Source organism: Lagenorhynchus albirostris, chromosome 14, assembly GCF_949774975.1.
Source record: "Lagenorhynchus albirostris chromosome 14, mLagAlb1.1, whole genome shotgun sequence".
Lineage (NCBI taxonomy): Eukaryota > Metazoa > Chordata > Mammalia > Artiodactyla > Delphinidae > Lagenorhynchus > Lagenorhynchus albirostris.
The window spans coordinates 25111771-25139615 of record NC_083108.1 but is presented as its reverse complement, the minus strand read 5'-3'; the positions used below and the strand labels follow the sequence as shown (position 1 = coordinate 25139615).

Below are 27845 nucleotides of genomic sequence, written 5' to 3'. Positions count from 1 at the left end.
AACCAGGAAGAAATAGAAAATATGAACAGACCAATCACAAGCACTGAAATTGAAACTGTGATTAAAAATCTTCCAACAAACAAAAGCCCAGGACCAGATGGCTTCACAGGCGAATTCTACCAAACATTTAGAGAAGAGCTAACACCTATCCTTCTCAAACTCTTCCAAAACATAGCAGAGGGGGGATCACTCCCAAACTCATTGTACGAGGCCACCATCACTGTGATACCAAAACCAGACAAAGACGTCACAAAGAAAGAAAACTACAGGCCAATATCACTGATGAACATAGATGCAAAAATACTAGCAAACAGAATCCAACAGCACATTAAAAGGATCATACACCATGATCAAGTGGGGTTTATCCCAGGAATACAAGGATTCTTCAATATAAGCAAATCAATCAATGTGATACACCATATTAACAAACTGAAGGAGAAAAACCATATGATCATCTCAATAGATGCAGAAAAAGCTTTCAACAAAATTCAACACCCATTGATGATAAAAACCCTCCAGAAAGTAGGCATAGAGGGAACTTTCCTCAATATTATAAAGGCCATATATGACAAACCCACAGCCAACATCGTCCTCAATGGTGAAAAACTGAAACCATTTCCACTAAGATCAGGAACAAGACAAGGTTACCCACCCTCACCACTATTATTCAACATAGTTTTGGAGGTTTTAGCCACAGTAATCAGAGAAGAAAAAGAAATAAAAGGAATCCAAATCGGAAAAGAAGAAGTAAAGCTGTCACTGCTTGCAGATGACATGATACTATACATAGAGAACCCTAAAGATGCTACCAGAAAACTACTAGAGCTAATCAATGAATCTGGTTAAGTAGCAGGATACTAAATTAATGCACAGAAATCTCTTGCATTCCTATACACTAATGATGAAAAATCTGAACGTGAAATCAAGAAAACACTCCTATTTACCACTGCAACAAAAAGAATAAAATATCTAGGAATAAACCTACCTAAGGAGACAAAAGACCTCTTTGCAGAAAATTATAAGACACTGATGAAAGAAATTAAAGATGATACAAATAGATGGAGAGATATATCATGTTCTTGGATTGGAAGAATCAACATTGTGAAAATGACTCTACAACTCAAAGCAATCTACAGATTCTATGCAATCCCTATCAAACTACCACTGGCATTTTTCACAGAACTAAAACAAAAAATTTCACAATTTGTATGGAAACACAGAAGACCCCGAATAGCCAAACCAATCTTGTGAAAGAAAAACGGAGCTGGAGGAATCAGGCTTCCTGACTTCAGACTATACTACAAAGCTACAGTAATCAAGACAGTGTGGTACTGGCACAAAAACAGAAATATAGATCAATGGAACAGGATAGACAGCCCAGAGAAAAACCCATGCACATATGGTCACCATATCTTTGATAAAGGAGGCAAGAATATACAATGGAGAAAAGACAGCCTCTTCAATAAGTGGTGCTGGGAAAACTGGACAGGTACATGTAAAAGTATGAAATTAGAACACTCCCTAACACCACACATAAACTCAAAATGGATTAAAGACCTAAATGTAAGGCCAGACACTATCAAACTCTTAGAGGAAAACATAGGCAGAGCACTCTATGACATAAATCACAGCAAGATCCTTTTTGATCCATCTCCTAGAGTAATGGAAATAAAAACAAAACAAACAAATGGGACCTAATGAAACTTAAAAGCTTTTGCATGGCAAAGGAAACCATAAACAAGATGAAAAGACAACCCTCAGAATGGGAGAAAATATTTTCAAATGAAGCAACTGACAAAGGATTCATCTCCAAAATTTACAAGTAGCTCATGCAGCTCAATATCAAAAAAACAAACAACCCAATCCAAAAGTGGGCAGAAGTCCTAAATAGACATTTCTCCAAAGAAGATATACAGATTGCCAACAGACACATGAAAGAATGCTCAACATCATTAATCATTAGAGAAATGTAAATCAAAACTACAGTGAGAGATATCATCTCACACAGGTCAGAATGGCCATCATCAAAAAATCTACAAACAATAAATGCTGGAGAGGGTGTGGAGAAAAGGGAACCCTCTTGCACTGTTGGTGGGAATGTAAACTGATACAGTCACTATGGAGAACAGTGTGGAGGTTCCTTAAAACACTACAAATAGAACTACCATACAACACAGCAATCCCACTACTGGGCATATACCCTGAGAAAACCATAATTCAAAAAGAGTCATGTACCAAAATGTTCATTGCAGCTCTATTTACAATAGCCAGGACATAGAAGCAACTTATGATGAATGGATAAAGAAGATGTGGCACATAGAATAAAGAAGATGAATGGATGAAGAAGATGTGGCACATATATACAATGGAATATTACTCAGCCATAAAAAGAAACGAAATTGAGTTATTTGTAGTGAGGTGGATGGACCTAGAGTCTGTCATACAGAGTGAAGTAAGTCAGAAAGAGAAAAACAAATACCGTATGCTGACACATATAAGTGGAATCTAAGGGGAAAAAAATGGTCATGAAGAACCTAGGGGTAAGACGGGAATAAAGACAGAGACCTACTAGAAAATGGACTTGAGGATATGGGGAGGGGGAAGGGTAAGTTGTGACACAGTGAGAGAGTGGCATGGACATATATACACTACCAAAAGTAAAACAGATAGCTATTGCGAAGCAGCCACATAGCACAGGGAGATCAGCTCAGTGCTCTGTGACCACCTAGAGGGGTGGGATAGGGAGGGTGGGTGGGAGGCACAAGGGGTAAGAGATATGGGAACGTATGTATATGTATAACTGATTCACTTTGTTATAAAGCAGAAACTAACACACCATTGTAAAGCAATTATACTCCAATAAAGTTGTTAAAAAAGAAAAAGATCAAAGGTGAGGGACATCCCTGGTGGTCCAGTGGGTAAGACTCCACGCACCCAATGCAGGGGGCCTGGGTTCGATCCCTGGTCGGGGAACTAGAGCCCACATGCATGTCACAACTAAGAAGTCCATATGCCGCAACGAAGATCCCACGTGCTGAAACTAAGACCCAGCGCAGCCAAAATAAATAAATAAATAAATAAATTTTTTAAAAGAATTGTTTAAAAAACAAAAAGATGAAAGGTGAGCTAGAAAGCTGTGATCTCTGTGTTGAGAGGACTGGGGTCCAGGCTTTCCTCACCCCCAGCTCTCAGGGATGGTCTCGGACAAGCCATCAACCAGCCTTAGACATCTGTATGTGAGAGTACTACCATCGGCCCTGCCTACCTCGCACAGCTGTTGTACATTAAGTAAGGAACGATGAGAAAGTTCTCTGGAAGTCTATAAGCAATACATAAATAGAAACTGTTATAACAATAATCCTTTGCTTTTGTTGTGTCTTGCAGTCTACACGGAGCTTCCTACCCAGTGCCTCCTGATCCTCCAAGCAACCCTGTGACATAGGAAAGGACAGTCATACCCAGTATACAGATGTGAAAACTGAGGTGCAGAGAGCTCAAGCCCACAACCACACAGACTGCAAGGGGCTGAGCTGACAGTGGTGTCCAGGTGTTCTAACTCCAAATAGTGTTCTGTTTACCACAGATGCACCCAGCATTGCCTAAAACCACGGCCTCTAGCTGTGCAGAAACCCTCCTCCCTCTTTAATCCTGTCGCTTTCCCCAGCTTTGTTGACTGATAAATGTGCTTCCCCAGGCTCGTTGTAACCAGCAGTGTTGGGGAGGTAGGCAGGCTGCAGGCTGGGCTCAGCCCCTGAGCCTCTGCGGGGCTGCAGAAGAGTCCCTGTCCCCCAATTTCCTCCAATTCCGTATATCTTTGATGTTAAAATCACTTAACGACTCTAATCTAGGCGCTTCCAGGAAATGCACTCAGGGCCTTTCTCGAAGGGCTGGGCCATGGGCCTTCATGACAACACAGAGAGCAGGACAGAGCTGGCTGCACAGAGAGGGCACCTACCAGGTCCTGGGCATGCCATGTACATCTTCTCAGTTATCTCATGATGACTTCAGGTCAACATTAGTATCAACGAGGAGCAGAATGGTTGCATGACCTGCCCACAGTCATCACGCAGCCTGGAAGTGGTCGGGCCCAAAGGCCATCCCTGCACTTTCCATCACAGCATGGGTGGGAGAGATAGAGATGAGGGCACAGTGCTAGCCTCTTGTGTTCCCCTCCCTCCCCCCAAAAAAAGCTTCATCTGCACTCCAAGCCACCTCCTGGGCCTTCCAATTTCCTTCCTTCAGTGGACTGTGTGGAACAACTCAATAATGGTAACAGAAATCAGACTCAGTTTCTCAGATACAGGCATTCTATAAAAGCAGTGTCTGAGGGTGGGCTTGCCTAGGAATACACCTGCGTAATTCACACCTGTTGGCAAAAATGTTAACTTTCTACAAACAGTCGTGTTAGGCTGCCGTAATCAATCTCGACATGAACACAATGAATGACTGTTCATGACAGGTTCTTGTTAGAGCTTTATATGCACTGTATACACTGTTCCCACTTACAGACCATCTTATACGGAAAAACTTGACTTTAGAACAGGAAAATAAGGAGGTAATTAATCACCTGGCAAAAGGACTCACCTGAGATCTCCTCATCAGCTCATCATCTCCAAATACAATTAGTAAAGTTTCTCTTCCCACCTGGTTTTCAGAGCATAGGTATCTAATGGACTTGGGACCATGCCTTGAGAAACACAGCTATTTCCTGCTTCCTGACTGCAAATCGAGAACCAATGTCAGCCATTCTGGCTAGTTAAACAGGAGAGGAGAAGGCTGCTGTGTCAGGGTTGGGTCTGAAATGTATTGATAGCTGTACACTCCCCTCAATGTTCCACATAAAGGAGTGGAGATGGGAGACCAAAGAAATTGGACTGAGCTACTGTGAGCCTACCAAGCACGCTGATACCTTCCTATGCTAACAGCATCCAGGCCCCCCCCACCTCACAGCACCCAGAGATCATTCTTGTTGCCATTCTCTAGGGAAAGCCTCGGAACGCTTTCCCTAAACCCGCTGTGTCTCGTGCCTCCTCTCTGACTGCACCTGGCCTTCGTACTCTACCTCTGCTTCCACATTTGTCAAAGCTCATCTGTCCTATGTCCCCTGCCATTGGCTCCTGGAGGAGAAGACTGCCATGTCATCTTCCTCTAAGGTGACCTAGCATAGCATGCTAATGTTAGCTACTTTCCTTCTTGGGCATTCCTGGTTTATGACACGAGCCTCTTGGAGAGGGTAATATTTTGAACAAAGGGATATAATCTCTAACGGTGAAATTTCAAGGACTGTGAGGAAGAAACAGTGTGAGGGGTTGGTGGGGGGGAGGAGATGACAGAGAAAGCTCTGAGATTCAGCCTTGAAATCATGTCACACGGATCGGCCATGAGCTACTACTGAAAATCTGTTTTTCAAAATGTAAGAGTCAATTTCCAGATGTCTGCTTTGGGGAGCCAAACTACTGTTGATCTGTTCCCAGTTCACCATGGAATAAAGTCTGAACTCCTCACCCGAGCATTTCAGACCTTCCACGGGCCGGCTCCTATAAAGCCTTCTCTTCTTCCTGCCCCTGGTAGGAATCCACTCGGCCCCTGGCTTCTATACTGGGCCACAGGCCTACTCCGGCCTTCCCAGTCTGTGCCCCTACACACTGGCCCAGCTGCAAGGACCTTCTCACCTGCTAGAGCAACCGCACTGCACAGCTCCAGAGGCCGCCACTCCCTTCCTAGGTCGCATGTGTGCGGTGCACAGCACGGCGCTCCAGGTCTGCCCACCCTCAGGGCCTCTCAGCTGCAGGAGGTCTCTCCCCCGACTGCACACCCCTCTGCAGTCTCCTTGGTGCCCATCATCTTGGGATCACTCCAGTACTCTGACACTCACTACCTTGTATTCCCTTGATCTGGTGGCTGCAAATAGGTCCCCAGTTGGAGTATGAGTGGCCTGGGGGGAGTGACTGGGTCCTGAGTCTGTAGATATCACCCCCACCCCTATGCTAGTGGGTTGAGAACTTGGCATTGGCTTTCAAAGGGTGGTCCCGGGAGCAGCAGCCAGCACCTGGCCACATGTTAGAAATGCAAATTCTCTGCCCTCCCCTCCCTGCAATCAGACACTGGAGGTGGGGCTCAGCACCCTATTTAGCAAGCCCGCCAAGCAATTCTGAGGCACAGGAAGTTTGGGAACCACCGAGGTACAGGGTCCTCAGTGCACCCTGCTGGGTTTGCTGAATTTTAGCAGCATTTTCCACCTAGGACAGGAGCTGGCCCAATCAGGGCCGCCCATTTCATTGGTCTCCTGTGGGGACCCAGCTCCCACGTTTGGCCTCAAGAATCACAGAGTCAACTCGCTCAGAAAGCCTTCCCAGCAGCCCGAAGCATTACCACGTCAAGGCCAAACGCAAACAGCCGAACACTCAGGCTGCCTCCAGCTCTCCTCCAAAAGGCATCCTGGTCAACAAACCCTCCCCGGTGCCACTAATTATTCAGCAACCTACTAGAGTTGAACAGTGTCCTCATCTCCCTACCGAGTGACCTGCACCAGCTGTGGTACGTGCTTTTCCAACATGGAGCTAGGCATCTCGAAGGCCCCCTCAAAGTCCCCCACACCATTCACCGCCTGCCCCCTAAGCCCCCAACATCCCAGCTCCTGGGGCGGAACTGGGGCTGGGAGGGGAGGTCAGACAAGAAATAAAAAGCCACGTTCCCAGCCCGACTCCAGACCCACAGACTCTGAATCTCTAGGAGGGGCCTGGGAGTCCTGCAGCTGAACAGGCTTCCCTGGAAATTCTCATCATCAGGCAATCAAAACGGCAATGCACACACCCACCCTCCTTACTTGACAGATGGGGAAACTGAGGCCCCAGGACCGTGACTTGGCATTCCCTGACTATCCCAGACCACAGAGCACTCTCGCCATCCCCTTCGCCCCTACTCATGGCCTGGATCCCACCCGGAGCTCCCAACACACATTACCCTGCACCACACTTCTAAACCCTCCACCGGCTTAGCCCTGTCCTCCCCCGTTGAACTGCAAGGGTCTAGAGGCAGGGCCCAGCCGCAGTCATGAGTCTCCCTCTCCCCGCTTTCCCTGCCCCCCCACCCCTTAGGACTGTGCTCAGAGCTGGGCACAGGGGAGCTTCAATAACCATTTGAGGAGTGAACGACCCCCCAGGCAGCCTGCACTCCTCCATAGCAGATGCACTGAGATTAATCTACCAGATCACCAGAATGTCACCTTGAAACACACCGGCAGACCTGTCCCAGGAGGGCTAGAGAACGTACACATTCTTGGGGGAAGCAAACAGCCACCTGCAGAACAGGTAGAGAGCTGCCCGGAGAGCAGGTCAGAGCGACGAGGGGTAGAGGCTGGGGCAGTGGGGTCAGAGGGACAAACTTCACTGTCTTGTGGATTCTGCTCAGAGCCAACACCCCGCAGCTGGGAAACGGGACACAGAGCTCACACGTTCTCACCTCTGCCTCTCCAGAGCCCTGACGCCGTCACAGAGAAAAGGTGACAATGAAACAGAGACAAAGAAGAGCTCCAAGGAGAAAACAAGCCTGCTCGGTCTCTGGGTCACAGGGTCCAGGGAATCCCCATGGGTGCCCCCGGGGGTGCGGGACACGGGACTGGCCTTCCCCCACGGCACAGAGGTGACTGCCTGCCAAGATCAGAGCTGGCGGGCCTCCGGGCAGGTCTCACTGGTACTCACATGCTGCCCCACCCAATCCTGCTCTGGCCCTCCCCACCTGCCGCATCAGTCAGAGACGCCAGCAGTACAGACAACCTCTCTGTGGCCTGAGACAGCGGACGTGTATCTCAGGCTCATGGTTCATAAGCATCTACACTCCGCTCTTTTCACTTTCATATGTGCCCCAAGCAAATGGCACACAGTTTACACTGTTGTCACAAAGCACAACTGTTCTAGGCATAGAACCAATTTCCCGGCCAGGCCAGGTCATGCTGTGGTTACAAGCAGCCACCGCAGACTGGGCTTGCTGCAGTCACTCGGGGTTCCAGGCTGCTGCAGGAGTCACGGTCTCGAAAGTGGCCGACTGTCCTGCCAGCTCTGGAGGCCTTGCGCAGGTAACTAAATGCTCCAACCTGGAGGCGAAACCCATCACACGCCATCCACACCCTGCTGGCCAGACCTCGTCTCGTGACCCTGCCCCACAACTAAGGGTACGGGAAGGACAATGCTGCTCAGGGTCAGAAGACAGAAAGCTGATGACCAACCCACCTGCAGACGCACACCCACAGCTCCCCAGGGCTGGTGCCTGATATTCCTGCACCCAGGCTTCATCCCTTTCCCTCCCCTGTGAGAAGCCAAGCTTTCTCCTGGGATCTGTCATTTTCACTCCAGGATAAAGGAAAGCTTTCAGAGCGGGTTTAGAAAGAGGAAACTATGAAGACGATCAAAACGTGAATTTCAAAGAAAATGACAGGGGACAGACATTATTACAACATATAATATTACAATCTTACAATATATATAACAACATTCCACTATATAACATAACGCATTTTTAGGTATAACAGGCAGTTAAAGGTTTTATAGTGATGGCAACAGGATGGGACACTAGATACCACTGTGAGAGTGAGCGAGGCAGAATGTACAAAGGAAAATTTCAAGAATGAGTTTAACAACAGTTCAAGGATATAAAAGGAGGCCAGAGAAGGCCTGCCCTGCAAGTACAGCCCCTTGAAACCCATCAAAAGCTGGTGACATCAGTTCTGCAAGGATGCTTTGTGACTTTAACAAACCATCCTTTCCCTTTCTCCCCAAGAGGGAAGGGTGGGAGAGACCTTGGAAAGGAAGCCATGGGTGGTACAAAACAGAAGCAAGAAAACATCTGTGTTGAGGCGGATGGTGGGAGTGGGGCAGAGGGAGTGACCACTGCCCTTCTGGAGGGGTTTATCATCAGGGGGATGTAGTTGTAGGAAAAAGAATCCAGAAAAACATACAGGACGTTTCTCCCTGGCTCAGAGCTCGAGTGCTCTGTCTGCTTCCACAGGCCCAGTCACAGCATCCTACGACGTGCATGTACCTAGAATTGTTTGTGAACGGGGCCTTCATGGAGGAAGCTCCCTGCTGTCTGAAGAGATCAGAACATGGCGGAGGGTCGAAAAGCCAAGATCCTCGCTAACTGAATCAGCAATCGATCCCATGTGAGGATAACTACTTTTCCAAGCATCGGGATACAGGGACAATGGCATTTCTTGGGTGTTCAGAAGTCATTATGACCTGTCGAGATGCTCCGAGTTGCTCTTTGCAGATCAATCAACTCAATTCAATCCTACAAACATTTGTTGAGTGCTAACTCTGCACCGGGCTCCGCATATCTGAGAGCGAGAACTTGAAAGAGAGAGCGCCAGCCATGAACCCTTCTCTCAAGGAGCTTCCAGGTCTGGGGAAGCACTTGCTACGTGCATAATGCAGCATGAGGAGAGCTCTGAAAGCAGCCTGACTGAGCAGCAGGGGGGGGCCAGAGCAAGGCAAGGTGAGACTAAGCCCACTGGGGGATGGAACAGAGGAACCAGGGGAGGCTCCTTGAGGGATCTGACAGTTGAGCTGGGATTTATAAGATGAACATTTTTCCAGGATGAGGTTCGGGTAGTGGTGGGCAGGGAAAGTTTTATGGGGATGTTACAAAACATGTAAAACCCCAGAGCCATGACGCACCAGGACAGATCTGGGGAATGAACGCAAATGTGAAAGGATGAGTTGGAAGAGATGCATCTGGAGATGTAGGCAAGGTCCACAGCACAAAGGGCTTTGTATTTAACTTGACCCTGGAGGGCAGAGGCAGCCGGGGAGGGAGGTCAGGACACCTTAAGAGGCTGGACCAATAGGCCAGGTGAGAGGTAGTCCAGGTGAGAGAGGGGCTGAACCAAGGTAGTGGTGGTGGGCACTGAAGGGAGTCTACAGGTATGAGAAATGTTTAGGAAATGGAATCCCTAAGATTAGGTGATCAGGCAAAGTTGAGAGTGAGGGTGAGAGGGGGAGGGAGGATGTGAGGGAGCCAGAGGAAGGGGAGTGTGTCATGAAGGGAGTGGTCCACAGGGCACCTACGGCAGAGACCTCAGGTAGACAAGGATGGAGCAGCTGGCAGCCATGGGAAATGGGTGGCCTCTGCCAGAAGAGAAGGAGAAGGGAGTGAGGAAAGGGGAGTCTCCACGTGAGTTACATGTCCCAGAAACCTAGTTGTAAGGCAAAGGTGGAAGGAAGAGGGGGCCCAAGGGTCACAGGTGTATTTTCTTTTTACTGTGGGAGAGAGGGATATGTTTCTGTCCTGAGGGGAAGAAGCCAGTGGAGGGCGATGGAATTTGAAGACGGGAGCTGGGGAGGGGAAGGGCTGGCCAGTGGTGCCAGGAGTGGATGAGGTCTGGAATGCACATGGTGGAGTAAACCTGCGCGGGAGACCAGGAATTTGGGACATCTGGTCTCCCCGTGTCAGGCAGAACTCCTAAGGAATGATGTCCAGAGAGTCACAGTCGACAGAATACAGAACACAACTGCTTTTATGCAATACTTTTATTTCTACAGACATCTTGGTTTCTCAAAAAGTTTTCATGGATGATCTCATTGCCCCTCACAATGACTCTGTGAGATAGGTGTGAATATTCGCAAGTGAGTGATGGAGTCAGCCTTGGTAACCAGGCTTCCCGGCTCCAGGTCTGCTGCTGCCCCCTACTTCCCAGCTCCTCCAGCGTCTCAACCCTCAGATCCCAGAGGGGATTCATGTTAACTCACCTGTACAGCCTTTTGTGAATATTCGCAAGTGAGTGATGGAGTCAGCCTTGGTAACCAGGCTTCCCGGCTCCAGGTCTGCTGCTGCCCCCTACTTCCCAGCTCCTCCAGCGTCTCAACCCTCAGATCCCAGAGGGGATTCATGTTAACTCACCTGTACAGCCTTTTGCTAAAGATAAAAATTTAATGTACTTAATTTTATTTGACCTTGCAAAATACATTCAGTATCAGGCCTAAAACATAGCATCTAACAAACATGATTTTCAAAAAGTTTTACTAGGAACATTGAGATTCTGATGGACTCTCTCTCCTCTCTCTTCTCTCCATTCATGCCCTGTGTCTCAGCACGCGGTGGAGCACAGGTCTCAATGCAGGGGCACACTGGAATCTTTGGGAAGCCTTTAAGAAATACCAAGCCCAGGATGCACACAAGACCGTGGGGTCAGAACCTCTGGGGGTAAGGCTCGGGCATCAGAAGCATCCAGGGGATTCAACTGCACAGCGAGGACTCAGAACCCTGATGTGGAGGAAGAGACGGCCCCAGAAGGGCTCATGTGAGGTGCCAGGGACAGAAAGGGAGAAGCCGGAGCTACACAGATTCAACAAGTCTGGACAAACATACAGGTCCATCAGACAGTATGTCAGGAAGAGAGACCCAGAGAGAAATTGTCTCCAGTGATGTAATTCCAGTCCTACCTGCCATGAAGCTTTTGTTCCTGATGTGTACACTCTCAACTGCCCTTCCCAATGCTCTGCCACAAGGAAGGCAGGTTTGGGTATTTCTCCCCCTTTTACAGATGAGATCATTGAGACTTGAAGAGGTGAAATGCCTGCCTGGGTTGTCATCTTTATGGAACAAAGACAACCCAACTGAAGGACCAGACCCCAGTGCCAGAGAGGAACCCCTGGGACAGAGAGCTCACTCTGGTCCCTCCCCACTGTCAAGGACTTTCCACATAGGGGTCCTTCTCATTTTCATAAGGGGGACCCTTGGCAGTGAGCTCATCTCTCCCCAGAGTCACAGGGTGCTCCTTGATGGGCACCCCACCCTCTCCAACAATCCTACAGCACACATGGTTTCATGCCCCCAAGGAGAAGCCTTGTCACCTGCACCACACCATGTCCTTTTGCCACTCCCTACCCCAAACAAGAAGCGTGGGTAAGTTCTCAAGCAACTCCACCCACCACCCCAAATGGCTCTAAGAAATGGACAGACGGCCCCCTGCCTCCTGCTCCAAACCAGCGCCGTCTCTGGTCTTTCATGAGACAAGGAGCTCAAACAACCAACAAGTATTTACAATGACACCACCTCGCACAGCACCTAGAAGGGTGCAGCGCCCACCCTGAGGGCCTGCTGTCTGGTTGGGAAGCTATGACGTGCACACATGAAACAGGAAAACCAAGAGTTCAACTGGATGAAACTGACATTAGGTGTGTTGCAGCGCTTGGACAAGTTATGGACTCTCTCTTTACCTCAGTCTACTCATCAAAATAATGGGGACACTAAAACTAATACTACCTTAGAGGAGAGTGTGGAATCAAATGAATTAATCCATAACAGTGCTCAGAATGTGCCTGAAAGATATTTAGGCTCCGAAATGCTGGTCGTTATTGCCGTTGTGTTTTGTGTGTTTACTTGATGCTCAGAGGAGGGAAGGATCATGTGGCCTAGAGTAGTTGAGAGAGAATTTCTACGGGAGGCTGGGCTTTTAAACATTAATACAATTGAGAAGGGAGGGTACCATTCAAGAGGAAGGCAGCAAATGAGAATGCCCAGAGTCGGAATGTAGGCATTAATATACTGTCAAGGAGCCACAAAGTGTGAGGCCCAGCCCCGACCCCCCTAGAATTCCTGCCGCTGCTGCAGGACAGACCGTGTTATTAAAGAGAATACCCCACAGGAAGCAAAACCAAACAACGGCAGGCAATAGGAGTTCAGGGAACCTTTGGCTCTATCTCCAAGGCAATTGAAAAGAGCTCAAAACAGATTAAAATATGAGATGAATTTTGAAGCCCAGGAATGAGAGAAAATGAATCCTGTGACTGAGGAGCCAATATGATTATTTCATTATTTGGTTAGAAAGTTAAAATGTGCAGGAAATGTCAGATGCTTTCTCGAGATGGAGGGAGGTTAGGGACAGAGTGGCCATGGGGGGGCATATTCTTTTTAATATTAAAAAATAACTTCACCTCGACTTGGCTGTAATCAAAATAGTCCCCTTGGGAGGGCAGCCTGCCCTTCTGCCAGTCTGTGTGAGGTCTTTTTAAGGCACACGTTCTACCCCTCAATCACTGCCCCTCCAAAGCTCATCTACATTTTTAAAAGAACTCCCCCCTCCAATGAAATGAAATGAATCCCATGGGCCCCCAGGTCAAGGTGCCCTCCCCACCCCACCCCCCCAGGGCACTGATGATGGCTTAGCCCCCAACCTAAGCCGGTAGAAAGCCCAGCCACCAGCAGATTCTCCCCGCAACCTCTCCCCAACTTTCCTGCCCAGATTCATTCTTCTCCTCTCTGACAATTCCCACTCTTAGGTCTGTTCACTGTCCAGCCCACCCTGTGTCCCTATGTCCCCATCTCTGTGTCCATCATTCACTTGCTCACTCAGTTATTCACTAAAAGATTCTTAGGTATCAACTGGCAGGCTATGCTGGGCGCTGAGGTCACAATGATGTGTGAGGCTGAGTCCCTGTCTGCAGAGAGCCGCCAATCTATTAAAGAAGACAGCCAGGCAGTGGGCAGAAGAAAGGCACAGGCTGGAGAAGCCGAGGAGAAGTTCCAGTTAATCCTGCCTGCAGGGCGGGGGTCAGGCAAATCCCCAAAGAAGGCGGCATCTGGGCCTGACCTTTGAGTTGGCTTTAATTATACAGAGAAGAGTAAAGGGAATTCCAGTTGGGGGCACGAACGTAAGCGATGGCCCATGGCCAGGAAATGCGACCCTAACCCAAGGGATAGTGAAGAGGCAAGTCTGACTGGTGTGAACAGGCCACGTGAGAGATGAGAGAGAAAGCTAATGATGTCTGACGGATGGGGCTTTTGTATTTTAATATTTTACATAAGTAATACATTAAATGGTTCAAATTCAAAAGGTACAAAAGGATATACAGTGAAAAGTCACTTTCCCAGCATATCTAGGGGTCTTGTTTTTTTTTTTTTTTTTTTTTTTTTTGCGGTACGCGGGCCTCTCACCGTTGTGACCTCTCCCATTGCGGAGCACAGGTTCCGGACGCACAGGCTCAGCAGCCATGGCTCACGGGCCCAGCCGCTCCGTGGCATGTGGGATCTTCCCAGACCGGGGCACGAATCCGTGTCCCCTGCATCGGCAGGCGACCTCTCAACCACTGCGCCACCAGGGAAGCCCGGGGTCTTGTTTTTGTATCCATTCAGCCACTCTGCTTTTTGATTGGGGCATTTACTCAATTTACATTTAAAGTAACTGTTGACACGTGTATGCTTATTGACATTTTGTAAATTATTTGGGGGTTGTTTTTGTAGTTCTTCTTTGTTTCTTTCCAACAAGTTCTCAGGTGATAACTGCTGGTCAAGGAACCACACTCTGAGAATCACTGGTGTAGATCACTCTACATGAATTTATAAAGAGCTGCCTCGTCCATCTCGTGGCTGTGTAGTATTCCACTGATTGGATGTACAGTAATGTATTCAACCAGCCCCTCCCACTTGGGTTGTTTCCAATCTTCGGTTATTTCAAACGATTCTGCAGTGCTTACATTTGTGCATTCATTATTTCACTCATGTGGGAGTCGAGATCTGGGATATAGTCTGGGTCAAAGGCTTTGGCAATTTTGACAGATAACGGCCAGGCAGCTCCTGGAGAAAGCCTTAAATGCTAATATAAGAACATTTTATATGAAATTTAACTAATGCAGACTTTTGAGTAGAAGACTAGTAAGGTCAGGGATGTGCTTTAAGAAAATTAATCTGGCTCCACAGTGAAGTGTGGACTAGAGTAGAAAACAACCCATGTGGAGGACCGATTCCAAGGGCATCCCACGAGACCTGCCCCCAGGTGATCATACCTTTGAATGTGGTATGACTTCTAACCAGTACAATACGGCAAAGATGATGGGATGTCATTCTTGCAATCACGTTACATTATTTTGCTCTATTTTGCTAGTAGCTGGGCACTAGAGACACTCTTTCTCCCTTTCTGGCTTTGATGAAGCAAGCTTCCATGAATCCCACAGCCACAACAACCACATGAAAAAGGAAATGGATCCTTCCCCACTTGAGCCTCCTGATGAGAACCCAGCCCTGGATGACAGCTTGACTGTAGCTTCATGAGAGCCCTGAAGGCCAGGACTTAGCTAAGATGTGCCAGGACTCGTGGTCCACAGCAATAATAAGTCTATGAGATAATAAAGGTGTGTTGTTTCAAGCAACTAAATTTGTGTTGATTTGCTTGGTAGCAAGAGATAGCTAAAACAAACATTTAGGAGGGTACTCAAAAACTAGGCCATAATAGTAAAGGCCTGAAGTGAAGAGGTGTCAAGGACAGAAGAGGGGAATAGGGATGAGGGGTGGATGTAGGAGCTATTTAAGAAAAGAGCAGGACCTGTGATTTACAAGAGGAGCAGACAGAGGGGCCTCTTACCATCAGGGGGCAAGATGGTTGGAAAACGTCCCTGAAACAGGCTCAGCCCATTTTCATGAGCCCAAAACAGAGCAGTCCAAGGTGGGGAGAATCAGCCACCCTTGCTCCTTATCCCTCTCCAAAAGTGCTTCTTTCCTTGTAGATGGCTCTGAGATCACCTCAGCACAGCCTCCCCAGGCCACCAGCTGCCATTGGTAATTTGCTGACAAAGCAGATAAGCACCTACACGGAGAAGACCCACAATAAGTCAAGGTGGCATTTCAAACCACTGGGGACAAGACAGACCTTTCAAGTAATTGTGTTGAGACAATTCAGGAAGGATCTAAAAAAATTTTGGATCACATGTACCAAAGACCTAAACAAAAGATGCAACTGTGAAAAGATCTAGAAGAAAAATGTGGGAGAATATTTGTAATAATCTTGAACTAGGAAGAACTTTCAAAACATGACCCAAATTCAGATGTCATTTTTAAAAAGGCTACATCTGAGTTCAAAATTTTTTAAATATCGATTACCATAAAATACAACAGTCAAAAGAAAACGGAAAAAATAGGAACAAAATATTGGCGACATATATGACAGGCATAGGGCACATTTCCTTGCTACAAAAATAATGTGCACGTGCATACCTGTGCAAGTCTATAAGAAATGCCAACAACCCAATAGAGAAATGTACAATAGAGAATAAATTAAATTGTCAGACCACAAAGCAGGAAACACAAATGGATTTTATACATCAGAAATGATGCTCATCCTCACACATGGCAGGAAATGCAAAGTAAAACTATAATACAATCCAGTTTTTCATATATTAGGTTGGCAAATATGCTTAAATATACACAATGCTGCTGAACCAGAGTGTGTATAACCGCTCTCATCCATGGTTAATGGAGTTTAAGTTGGTGCCACTACCAAGTATAGAAAGTCTCTCTCTCTCTCTCTCTCTCTCTCTCTCTCTCTCTCTCTCTCTCACACACACACACACACACACACACACACACACACACAGACTCTCTTGAAAAGGACGCACAAGCACTGGTAACAGTGACTGCCACTGGTAGAAGCACCACGTGGCCACTCCAGACACAGGACTTGAAAGGGAAATTTTCATGTATCTCTTTTGTACTGTTTAAAACTTTCCCAAATACATGTACTACATTCTCAATATTGCTAAAAAGTAGTAAAGAAAAAGAAGTAGAGAGGATTTCCACTTCTGGGAAGATGGAATAGACACACTTTGCCCTATGCCTCCCCCTAAGTACAAAACCCTGGATATTATACATAAAACAAACATCATGTGAATCTGAAAGGTAAAGAAAAGCAACTAGCTAGGGACCTTGGGACCTGAGGAAGATAGGATGGTGAAGTTTCTGGATGGTGGGTTTTCTTTTGGCCTCATATATCCCAGATTTGGAGCTGAAGAAGATGGCAACCTGAAAATATCAATAGGCACAGACAAAAAATTCCCCAACAACAGCCTGCTCTTTCTAGCCAAAAGACTAGGAGAGGGGAAGCCTAGAAAGACAAACTTCTATACAACGACTGCTCTAATCCAGTCAAACACTGCCAAAAAAAAAAAAAAAAAAAAAAAAACTGTGGTCCCACTCCCATCCATGCTAGCAAAGGCCCAGTGCAGCCTTGACTCCCACTCCCACCCAGCAGTAATGAGTCACCCTAACCCCTCTCCACTAGAGTGGTGTTAGAGGAGGCCTAGTGGAGAGTCAGGGTTTTTACTACTGCTCAGCAGTAAAGAGGCCACCCTCAACCCCTGTGGTGTCAGTGGAGGTCACAAGGGGACCAGTAACTAAGCATTCCAACCCCTCCTAACCAGAAAGGAATTTGTAGAGGCCGAGTGGGACAACTGGACTTCAACCCCACCTGGCAGTAATAAAGCAGTGCCCCCAGACTCCCCTCTGGAGCATGTTGAAAAAAAAAAGCCAGGCAAAGTGGAAGTTTTAAGTAAGATCTAGAGTCTCAAAACATATTACCCAAAATGTCCACGTTTCAATAAAAAAATCACTTATCTTAAAGAACCAGGAAAACCTTAAACTGAATGAAAAAAAATAGTCAGTAAATGCCAACTCCAAGATGACAGAGATGTTAGAATTATCTGACAGAGATATTAAAGCAACCATCATAAAAATGTTTCAACAAGCAACTATGAACATGTTTGAAACCAATGCAAAGTCTAAAATGGAAATATAAGCTATAAAGAAGAACCAATGGACACTTTAGAAATGAAAAATATATTAACTGAAATACCAAATTCAATGGATGGGTTCAACAGCAGAATGGAGAGAACAGAGGAAAGAATCAATGAACTGCAATACAGAGCAATAAAAATTATCCAAACTGAGAAAGAGAGAAAATAGACTGAAACAAACAAAGCCTCAGGGACCTATAGTAATACAACAAAAAGTCTCACATTCTTGTCACTGGAGTCTCAAAGGAGAGGAGAAAAAGGGTGGACTGAAAAAGTGCTCAATAGTTGAAAACCTCTCAAATTTGGAAAAAGACACAAACCTACAGATTCAAGATGAGAGAATCTTAAACAAAATAAACTAAAAGAAATCCACAAGACACATCATAGTCAAGAACTAAAGACATAGAAAAAAATCTTGAAAACAGTTCTAGAGAAATGACACCTACCGATATGGGTAAAACAATTAGAACGACAGCAGATTTCTCATCAGAAACCATGGAGACCAAAAAGATGTAGCACAACATTTTTCACGTGTGAAAAGAACTATCAACCGAGAATCTTATACTGTATCCAGTGAAAATATCCTTCAGGGATGAAGGGGAAATCAAGTCATTCTCAGATGAAGGAAAACTAAGAGAATTTGTTGCCAACAGACTTACCCCCAAGAGTGGCTAAAAGAAGTTCTTTAGGAAAAAAAAGAAAAGAAAAGAAACAACTGAAGAAACCTTGGAACATCAGGAAGGAAGAAATACACTTAAGCAAAAGTGTAGGTAAATACAACTGACTTATTTCTCCTCTTAAATTTCTAAATGATATTTGACAGTTGAAGCAAAAATTATAACATTGTCTGATGTGGTTTTAAATGTAGAGGAAATATTTAAGACAATTACATTATAATGTAAATTATAAAGGGTAAAAAGACATAAAAGGAGGTAAGGTTTCTATATTTCACCTGAATTGGTAAAATGATGACACCAGTAGACTGTGTTAAGTCATGTACACATAATGTACACATCACTTAAAAAAATACGAAAAATATAAACTGAAAAATACCATAGATAAGTCAAAGTGGAATTCTTTAAAATGTTTAGGTGGCACACAAGAAAGCAGGAAAAAGAAAACAGAAATGAAAGAGACAACAAACAGAAAATATAAAAATAAAATTGCATACTGAGGCCCTTAAATATCAATAATTACATTAAATGTGAATAATCTAAAAATATCAATTTATGCTTGATGAAGTCACTTGGCTATTGCCCAAGCCTGATCATATGATAAATTAGCAGGTTGGTCTCCCCTTTACAATGCTAGAGACCTTTCAGTATTTTCCCAATTTGTGTTTTTCACCCAATGCTGGGCCTGGCATTCCCTGACAAGCATATGAACTAGCTGATATAAGTCAGAGAAACCAGGTTGATAAGTTTGAATTCCTCAGCAAATTTGTGAGAAACTTTAGTTACTTTGAAAAAATCTTTAACAATGGCTCACTGTTCACCTTTGGTCCAAGGAATTAAAAGTTTATCCTCTGGACCCTCAGAAGGCTCAATTTTGAAAGGAAAGCTTCTGACAAGTTCAGAGGAAAAGAGTGGGGAGGGTTTTAGAGAAAAGGGAAAGTTCGGCGAGAAAGTTAATATGGGAGAATTGAGGGTATAGAAGAGGCATAGGAAGTGTAGAAGGGAATAAGGATGATGGTGGTGGAGGTGGAGTCTGGACATGAGGAGCCAAAGAGAGAGACAAGATGGTGCCAAAGAGGAATCTGAGACAAAGAAGCCAAGAAGAAGAGCCTAAGGCTTTGGGAGCCATTTTATCTTTCTTTAATAATTTGTTTGCCCCATTAATCTTAAAATCTTATTTTTCAGTGAGGCAATTTTAGACTCCTGATAACATAGGGAAGCCTCAAACTACCAATAGAAATAAGTATTGAACTCTTTTCTGGAAGTTTTTGAGCTATTGTAGCCCAATTCAGTTTTAAGGAAATTAAGTTTGGGGATTTCAAATGTTCCCTGTAATGGCCATTGATATTCTAAATTATCTTTGATCTGGTCAGTCCACATAAGTTAGAAATGCACATGATTAAGACTGACTTTCTGGTTTTTGGTGATGATTTTCTCTTTCTTTATTTTTTTTAAATTGAAGTATAGTTGATTTACAATATTGTCTTAGTTTCAGGTGTACAGCAACATGGTTCAGTTAAACATATTTTTTTTTTCAGATTCTTTTCCATTATAGATTATTATTGGATATTGAATATAGTTCTCTGTACTATACAGTAAATCCTTGTTATTTATCTATAAATAAATAAATAAATAAAAATATCATTTAGAAACATGACCCACTATTCTGTTCATAAGAAATTCATTTCAAGTAAAATGATATAGGCAGGTTGAATGTAAAAGACAAAAATATATATATCATGTAAACATTAATCACAAGAAAGCAAAAATGGTTATATCAATATGAGATAAATTAGACTTCAGGGGGAAAAAATTACCAGTCAGAGAGGAATATTTTTTTAATTTTATTTTTATTGTTGACACTATTCGAGATAGATACAATGACCACAACCATTTTAACAAAAATACGGAACGCTTCATGAATTTGTGTGTCGTCCTTGCACAGGGGCCATGCTAATCTTCTCTGTATTGTTCCAATTTTAGTATATGTGCTGCTGAAGTGAGCACAGAGAGGAATATTATATAATGATGAAGGATTAATCCACCAAGAAATCCTAAATTCACATGCACCAAACAACAGAGATACAAAATATGTGACGCGAAACCTGATAGAACTGAAAAGAAAAATACATAAATTCACAACTATATTTGCAGACTTCAACACTCCTCTCTCAAAATTAATAAAATAACTAGGCAATCAGCAAGGATACAGAATAACTCAACAACACCATCAGCCAACAGAATCTAACCAACATTTACAAAACACTCCACCCAACAACAGCAGAATGTACATTCTTCTCAAGTGCCCACAGAGCATATGCCAAGATAGACTGGGCCATAAAACAAATCTCAGTGAATTCAAAAGACTTGAATTTTCATACGGAATTCATTCTCTATTTCATATACAGTGTGCTCTCCGACCTCAAAGGAATCAAACTAGAAATCAATAACAGCAAGATAACAGGAAAACCTCTAAACACTCAGAAACAAATCAACATACTTCTAAATAATCAATGAGTCAAAGAGGAATCCAGATGCCCTTGAATGCATAAATGGTTCAACTAACTGTGGTCCATCCATACTGTGGAACACTACTCAGCAATAAAAGGGAACAAACTACTGGTAAATGTATCAACCTGGATGAATCTCCAGGGAATTACACTGAGTGAAGAAAGCCAATCCCAGAAAGTTACACATATACTGTATTATTGCATTGATATAACAGTCTTGAAATGATAAAATTATGGAAATGAAGAACAGGTTATTAGTTTTCAGAGGTTAAGTAGAGAATGAGAGCAGAGAAGGGAAGTGGCCATGGCGGTAGAAGGGCTACAGGAGAGATCCATGCAGTGTTGGAAATATTCTGCATCTTGACTGTACCAATATCAATATCCTAACTGTGATACTGTATTATAATTTTGCAAGATATTGCCAAAGGGGAAAACTAGGTTAAGGGTACAAGCGATTCCTCTGTATTATTTTTTATAACTGCATGAGAATCTCTAATTATCTCAAAATAAAAAGCTTAATTACAAAGAAGTAGAGAATCCCTCCCAGAAGACATGTTATCAAGGTAAGAGTGCCAATACACCCACATTGCCCCCCAACTTTCTCTCTCAGACAAGCACACACAAACCCCACCTACCAAGTGCCTTCAGCTGTCACCATATAAATTTGCACTGATTTTCTGCCTCTCTTTAGAGAGGTCTCATCCAATCCCTTGTGAGGTCAAAGCAAACACCTCTGAGGACTTTCCTTTGGCTCCTGAAGCTCTTCCACAACTTGACTCAGGAGCAAGAACTGGATTTGTAAGAGGAACCCAGAACCCACTAGGGAGAGAAAAGCAGGCAGACAGCCCAGCTGCATTCTAGGGAGGCCATGGGCCCCTGAAATTAAACGTAAAAGAGGGTGTGCATCTGGTACATCGTTCTGTGCATGCCACATGCTTTTCCGGAGAGATGGTCTGTGGCTGTCACCCATTTCTCAAAGGGGTTCATTTCCCAAAGGCAGGAGAAGGAAGAGGCCCACACTTGAGACCCACACCCCCCATTTTCTGCAGCCCCAGGAAAAATCGGTGAGCTCTGCCACGCCCAGACCACCTCTGGAAACTCCCAATATGCCTCCCGGTATTCCTGCCTCTAGCTGAAAAAGCAGTGTTCTGAAAATTGCTGGGCCCTTAGGATATTCAGTGTCTATCCTGTGGAGCTAGAAATGTCAGAGCTTGAAGACCTCTCATTTAAAATCCCCACACCCACCCAACAGAAGAGACTCAAGCCCAGAAATACAGGATGACTTTGTAAGATCATCCAGAAAGTTAGCAGCCTAGTTTAAACCAGAACTCAGGTCTCTTTCCCCCCGCTGCCAGCTTTGGGACATCTGTTCCTTAGGTTGGCATGAGAGCCTGACATCAGATAGGGCAACCAGGAGAGCGAAGGCTGGGCAGGAGGCCTGCCGTCCCCACAGTATTACCAGTGGAAGATGGCAGTGGGGACACAGCCAGTCACTGGGTTAAAATGAGCACAGCTGTGCAGAAGTTCATGAGCAAATGCTTCCTCTGAAAGTACCTGACAGTCCTTCTGAAGTGGCAGCCTGCATTACTCCGCAGAGCTACAAACAGGTGGCAATGAAGCTTTGGAACACTAGAGAAGTGCTATTACCTTGGAAGACTGGCCATTCAAGGCTCCTCTTTCCCAGGGATGCTTCCATCCAGCTCCCGCCTTCCTCCAAGCCCCTTCACTCCACCCATGGTTTCATTTACCGCGTGCTCACTCGCTCCAAATGGTAAGTGAGGACCTCCGGAGCACCGAGAACACGGGGTAAAAGGCAGGAGGCCCGCCTCAGCACAGCTCACGCTCAGGGAGGCCCTGAACTCTGAAGAGGCCAATAACACCCCCAGCTCAGTCAGGCCCACTGCGAGCCCTGCAGCCCTATGTGTGGCTGCCCAGTACACCCGTCAACAGGCCCATCACTGACCTCCCATCGTCCCTGAGCCGTCTGCCTCCCTCATGGCAGTCTCCACCCACCTTCCCTCCCTGAAGGCTCACCCCGCTGCAGTCTGCAGAGACCTGGGGAGCAGGGAGAGCTCTGTCACCAGACAATTGGAAGAGCCTCCTGTCCGGCCTCTGTCTCCACACTTGCAGCCCTTTAACCCCCTCCTCAGTCCGCTGCCAGAGTGAACATCCCAAATCACACATCAGACCACGGCACTCTCCTGACTAAAGTCTCCTGTGGCAGCTGTTCGTGCCCTCCAGGCACACCTGTGCCACCCGACACTTCCCAGCCTCCTTTGCGAGTAGGCTGGGGCCATGTGGCTGTTTCTGGCCGACAGACTACGAATAGAACTATATGTGCCACTTCCAGGCTGAGGGCGCTAAGAGCTGGTATGCTTTCTCTGTCTTTCTCTCCCCTCCCACTGCAGACTCTGGAGGTCTCAGCAGACTTCACTGGAGTAGAATTGAACCTTTGAGGTTAAGCCATTAACATGTTAGGGGTTGCTTATTGGACAGTTAGCATTGATTGACTAATAAAACTTTTCAGTGGCTCCCCACTGCCCTCAGGAGGTAAGTCCAAACCCTTTAGTGTAGCCATTCTCAATGGCTTTTATGGCCTGGCCCAGCCCCCCCATTCTGGACTGTCTCTTGGCCCTCCCCTAAACACACTCTTTCAATAATCGTGATTCAACCATATTTACAGGTTCTGGAAGGGCTACGCCCCCTCCCACCTGAGACGTCTCCTCTATGTGGAATGCCCATACCTCCCCCCACTCCCACCTCCTCGATATGCTTAGCAAACTCATTCTTCAGTTTCCAGCTCCAGCATCCCCAACCCTGACTTTCCATAGAAGAGCTGGGGGCAGCTTCTTCCTGACCAGTGGCATCCCCCTCTCCAGCCCCCAGAGAGCCCTTGCTCACACTGTATCTTAGCTCTTGTGCTTTACCTTGTGCGTTGCCTCCTCGACTGTGAGCTCCACAAGAAAAAGGAGAGTGTTTTCCCCATCCTTGTCTTCCCAGAGCCTGCCTTAGCATCTGTGCCCAGGAGACCTTCAGAAGATGTTTAAGGACCACATAAATAGAGCCTCCTTTAAACTTTCTGCAGAAAGTCACCTCTTCTTGAAGGAGAGATTCAACCAAGTTGTAGGACCTCTTCACGAAAAGAGGAGGCTTGAGATGAGGGATAAGATGACCCATAATTACACTGGGCTCTTGAAAGAGTTCTAACAGGCCAGGTCTGTCTGGCTCTGTCCCCCACTGGCTCAGTGTCCCTGGGCAAGGCAGTCCCTTCTCTGGCATCTGTGGGGTCCCTTCCAGCACAAGCTTACGATGTCTCTGCCATCCTATCTGCTCTTGCTGTAGTCCCGCTCTTTCCCAGAAGCCTCCACTCAGAGCAACGGGCCCATTTCCCCTGAACCCCCTACCCATTTAACTAGAACCTGGTGAGTCATTCACCAGCAAGGTATTAGGTGTTATCCTTCCTCTGGCATTCTACTTTAATATGAGACCACAGGAAACTCAATGGAATGGTGCTCACGGAGGGACTTCAGGCTCGAGACAGGCAGCGCGACAGATATCCGGCCAGTGGTGAGGAGTTCTCTGGAGACACGTCTTCCCTGCACCCCCTCCCAACCCACCCATCACATCGCAGAGGCGAGAGATGTGAAAACGGCTAGACCCCGGCAGATGGCACAGACGGTGCAGGCCTGAAAGAGAGTTAATGTTGGTGGAATATCCTGAGGGTGGGACCCGAGCTCCTCACTCCTCATTCCATGGTCTCTTTTATCTGGCATTTCTGAGTGAGACAATGAGCAGACAGACTGGAAAGTTACAGACGGGCCAGCTTTGCCGATCCCTGCCAAAAATGCAGCAAAGGAAGCTGGCGGGAGACTCGAGCCTCTTTAATTTCCTCTTCTGTTTGGCTTTGCCTGTGCTCCCCCTCCCACCCCCCGACTCAGAGTCTTTTGTGCCCTCGGGCTCCCAAGGAGCCCTGCTTCCCATCCCAGATATGAGGGAACTCCTTCCCCCACCCCAAGTCGCTCCTGACTGGTGTGCTGGCCACAGTCAGTAAGGCTCTGGCTTTCCTTGAACAGCAAGGACACTTAGAAGCATGAGATCAACTAGGAAATCCAATTCCCAGGCCAAGCTGGAAGTATAGTGGGCAGAAAGGCCAGGGGCAGCGGGGGTGTCTCTCATTCTGTCCCTCCAGACTGGAGTCAGGACCCAACCAGAAACAAAGCTGGGAAGAAAGTAAGTGGGAAAGCACCCCCCAAGAGGAGTGCCCTCAGAACGCCAACAGGACCCCTTAGAGTGCCCCACCCCTACCAGCAGGGTCTGAATAGCAACTCTCCACGGTCTACTCGGGAGCACATGCACACACACAACACATGTAGTTGCCAAAGAAGACAAAAGAATAAAAGAGAGAGACATCAGGATTGAAATCGTGTCCCTATCCGGGCATGTTATTCAACTACACTGAGCCGCGACTTCTTTCCCTACAAACTGGGGACGGTTTTCAGGATCCTGGTGAGGATTTAGTGAGATAACACTCCTGCTATGAGACTTGCACGGAGAGAGGCTTCCATAAATGTTAATAATTCCTCCCCAGATCCCGGCAACCAGTTGTCATTTGAAAATGACAGCTCTGCCATCAATTAGCTTTGTGACCCCAGGCAAGTCCCTCACCTTCTTGGACTTTTCTTAAAGTTTCCTAATCTTGAAGAGCAGTGTTTCTCTGACTGAGGTGTGCATCAGAATCACTTGGAGGGTTTGTAAAACACAGATGACTGGGCCCTATCCCCAGAGTTTCTGATTCTGCAGTTCTGGGGTGGGACTGGACAGTCTGCATTTCTAACGAGTTCTCTGGTGGTGTTGATGTTGCTGGTCCAAGAAGCACACTTTGAGAAGCCCTGAAGGAGAGGCAGTATAAGAACTCTTTGTACTTCTAGCAGTTTAATGAGTACGTTGAATTCATCCATATTAAGTTTTCAGTGATGAATACCGGTTCAATGTGCTCTTCTTAAGGCTACTTGTATTTTAAAGAGGATAATGTCTTGACCCAAAGAAATCATCTTTTGGTTCCCCACTTCTAAGTTAGGCATCAAAAGACCCCCAGAGTACATGAGCAGATGATGATTTGGAGGGAAGGGCTTCCCAGGCCTCGCCAGTCACACGACACAGGTGTGACTGAAAAGTCATTTCATTTGCAAAACTCTGGCGTCCCAAGTGAGTCAGCTGCACTTGGTTAATTGCCATTTGGGGGCACGATGTCTGAGGCCGAGGAAAGGCCCCTGGTTGCCTGAAATCAGCCCAAGGCCAGGCCCCATCGCTAGAAGCAGGGCTGTCAGTCAGCTGTGACATTCTGGATCCCCCCAGCCCTGTGAGGGCCAGAAGAACAGCCTGGTGCCTGGGGAGGAGGATAGAGCCAAGGGCCTGCAGCCCCAGAGGCTGTCACTCAGTAGTACATCTGCAGTTTGGGGTGTAGACCCCTCTCAGCTTCACTCCCTGCCTTTGTGTCACTGTGAGACCTGTCCAGCAAGGTGGCTGGGCTCTGTAAATGCTGCTGTCATTCTGCTAACGCTCTGGGCCTGCCTCAGGGAAGAGAGCTGCCCTGCGTGTCAATTACAGAATGATGACACCTCCCCCGTGGCTTTGCACCAGTCCCCCACCCAGCACGGCCCTGTCTTTGGTGCACAGGAACACCGAAGAGGGTAGAGATCGTTACGTACCGACACCTCCCATCCCCACTGCGTTCTCAATACTTCTAATCGCAAACTTAGGCACATAGACAAAGTCTTCAGGAAAACGGTCAGTGCCGAGAAAAAAGCTCCTAGAAAGAATCCAGGGGCTGAAAGAAGGCTGAGATCAAGCCCTCAGGGACCCAACCTGGGTTCCCACTCCAGCGCAGCATGCAGGTCACAGGGGATGGGGGGAATGCCTCCAGGCGAGCCTACCCCCAAAGCATCATCCCACAAAGCACCTGGTTTTGCTTTTATTCATGCAGCAAACATTTAGTAAGTCTACTAATGTCTGAGCATTGGGTCGGTGGTGGAGATCTAAAGACAAACAAGAGGTGCCCGCCACCCACCGCCAAACTTCTGGTCTAAGAGGGCGAGGCAATTGTACAAATTATCATCAGTATATGCAGTGAGAGCGGTGAATGCAAAGTCTATGTGATCTCAAGGGGAGAGGTGGCCAAGTCTTCTTGTTGGGGGAGGGAGATGGGGGGAGGGAAGAACACAATAAAGCAGTGCACAAGGGTAACACCTGAACTCATCCTAAAGGATGAATAGGAGAAATCATGTCTGAACAGGGGTAATATTCAAAATCTTTAACACACGCTAAGGTCCAATCCCAGCCAAATCAGAACAGATGCTGGGCTTGAATGTCAGCCTTACCAGGTAAATATGGCTCGTTAGACATATGCATCTACTTCTGCTTCCTCCCCAAACCCTACTGGAATGACAGCTTTTTAAAAAGTAAGTATAAATAGACAAAAATGGGAAGAACCAGAGAGGAGATAAAAGTAACAGAATTTTTGAAGCTGGAAATCAGATGGACAAGTGGTGAATGGCCCAGGAACCCCTAAAAGCTGAATTCTAAGCCAGCAGCGGGGGAAGTTGAGAACCAACCCGATTTATACTGCAAAACCCCTTAACAGCTCAGAAATTGGTGGTACCAATCCCTCTTGAAAGCAAGAGAGAAGAAGGGAGGGATGAAACAAGGAAGGTTGGTTGGCAACCTGTTTAGGAAGCAGTTAGAGTCCCAGGTTCTTTCCCTGACTAGTAATGAATGGCCCCTTGCCCAGCACAGCAGAAGAGGGAGGTTTATTGTTAAATAAATAGAGGCTTTCTGGACTGGGAGACACCAGGAGGAATTGAGGAGAGACCTACCTTGCTGAAAACAGGGGGATTAAAGATCATCTAGCTGAATTCTGGTTACTGAGGCGAGACTCCTCTTCCACTGGGTACTCAGAGCACCAACCTCAGGATGTTACTCTCCAGGCAAGAGACAAGATGAGCCTTCTCTGAGGACCCCAACTTGACTGTGAAGAAAGACTTCATGATTTAAGAAAGACTTCATCTCACACAACTCAATATCAAAAAAACAAACAATCTGATTAAGAA

General features: G+C 46.3%; 1 protein-coding gene and 1 non-coding gene across 3 annotated transcripts in view; both read right to left on the bottom strand.

The window, feature by feature from the left end:
* The window catches only part of ZBTB7C (zinc finger and BTB domain containing 7C), a 379305-nt gene that overhangs the window by 310467 nt on the left and 40993 nt on the right, over positions 1-27845 (bottom strand). The gene's annotated exons all lie outside the window — the stretch shown is intronic.
* On the bottom strand, positions 20130-20236 carry LOC132504574 (U6 spliceosomal RNA). The gene has a single exon (XR_009534960.1). It is a non-coding gene; the product is annotated as a U6 spliceosomal RNA (small nuclear RNA).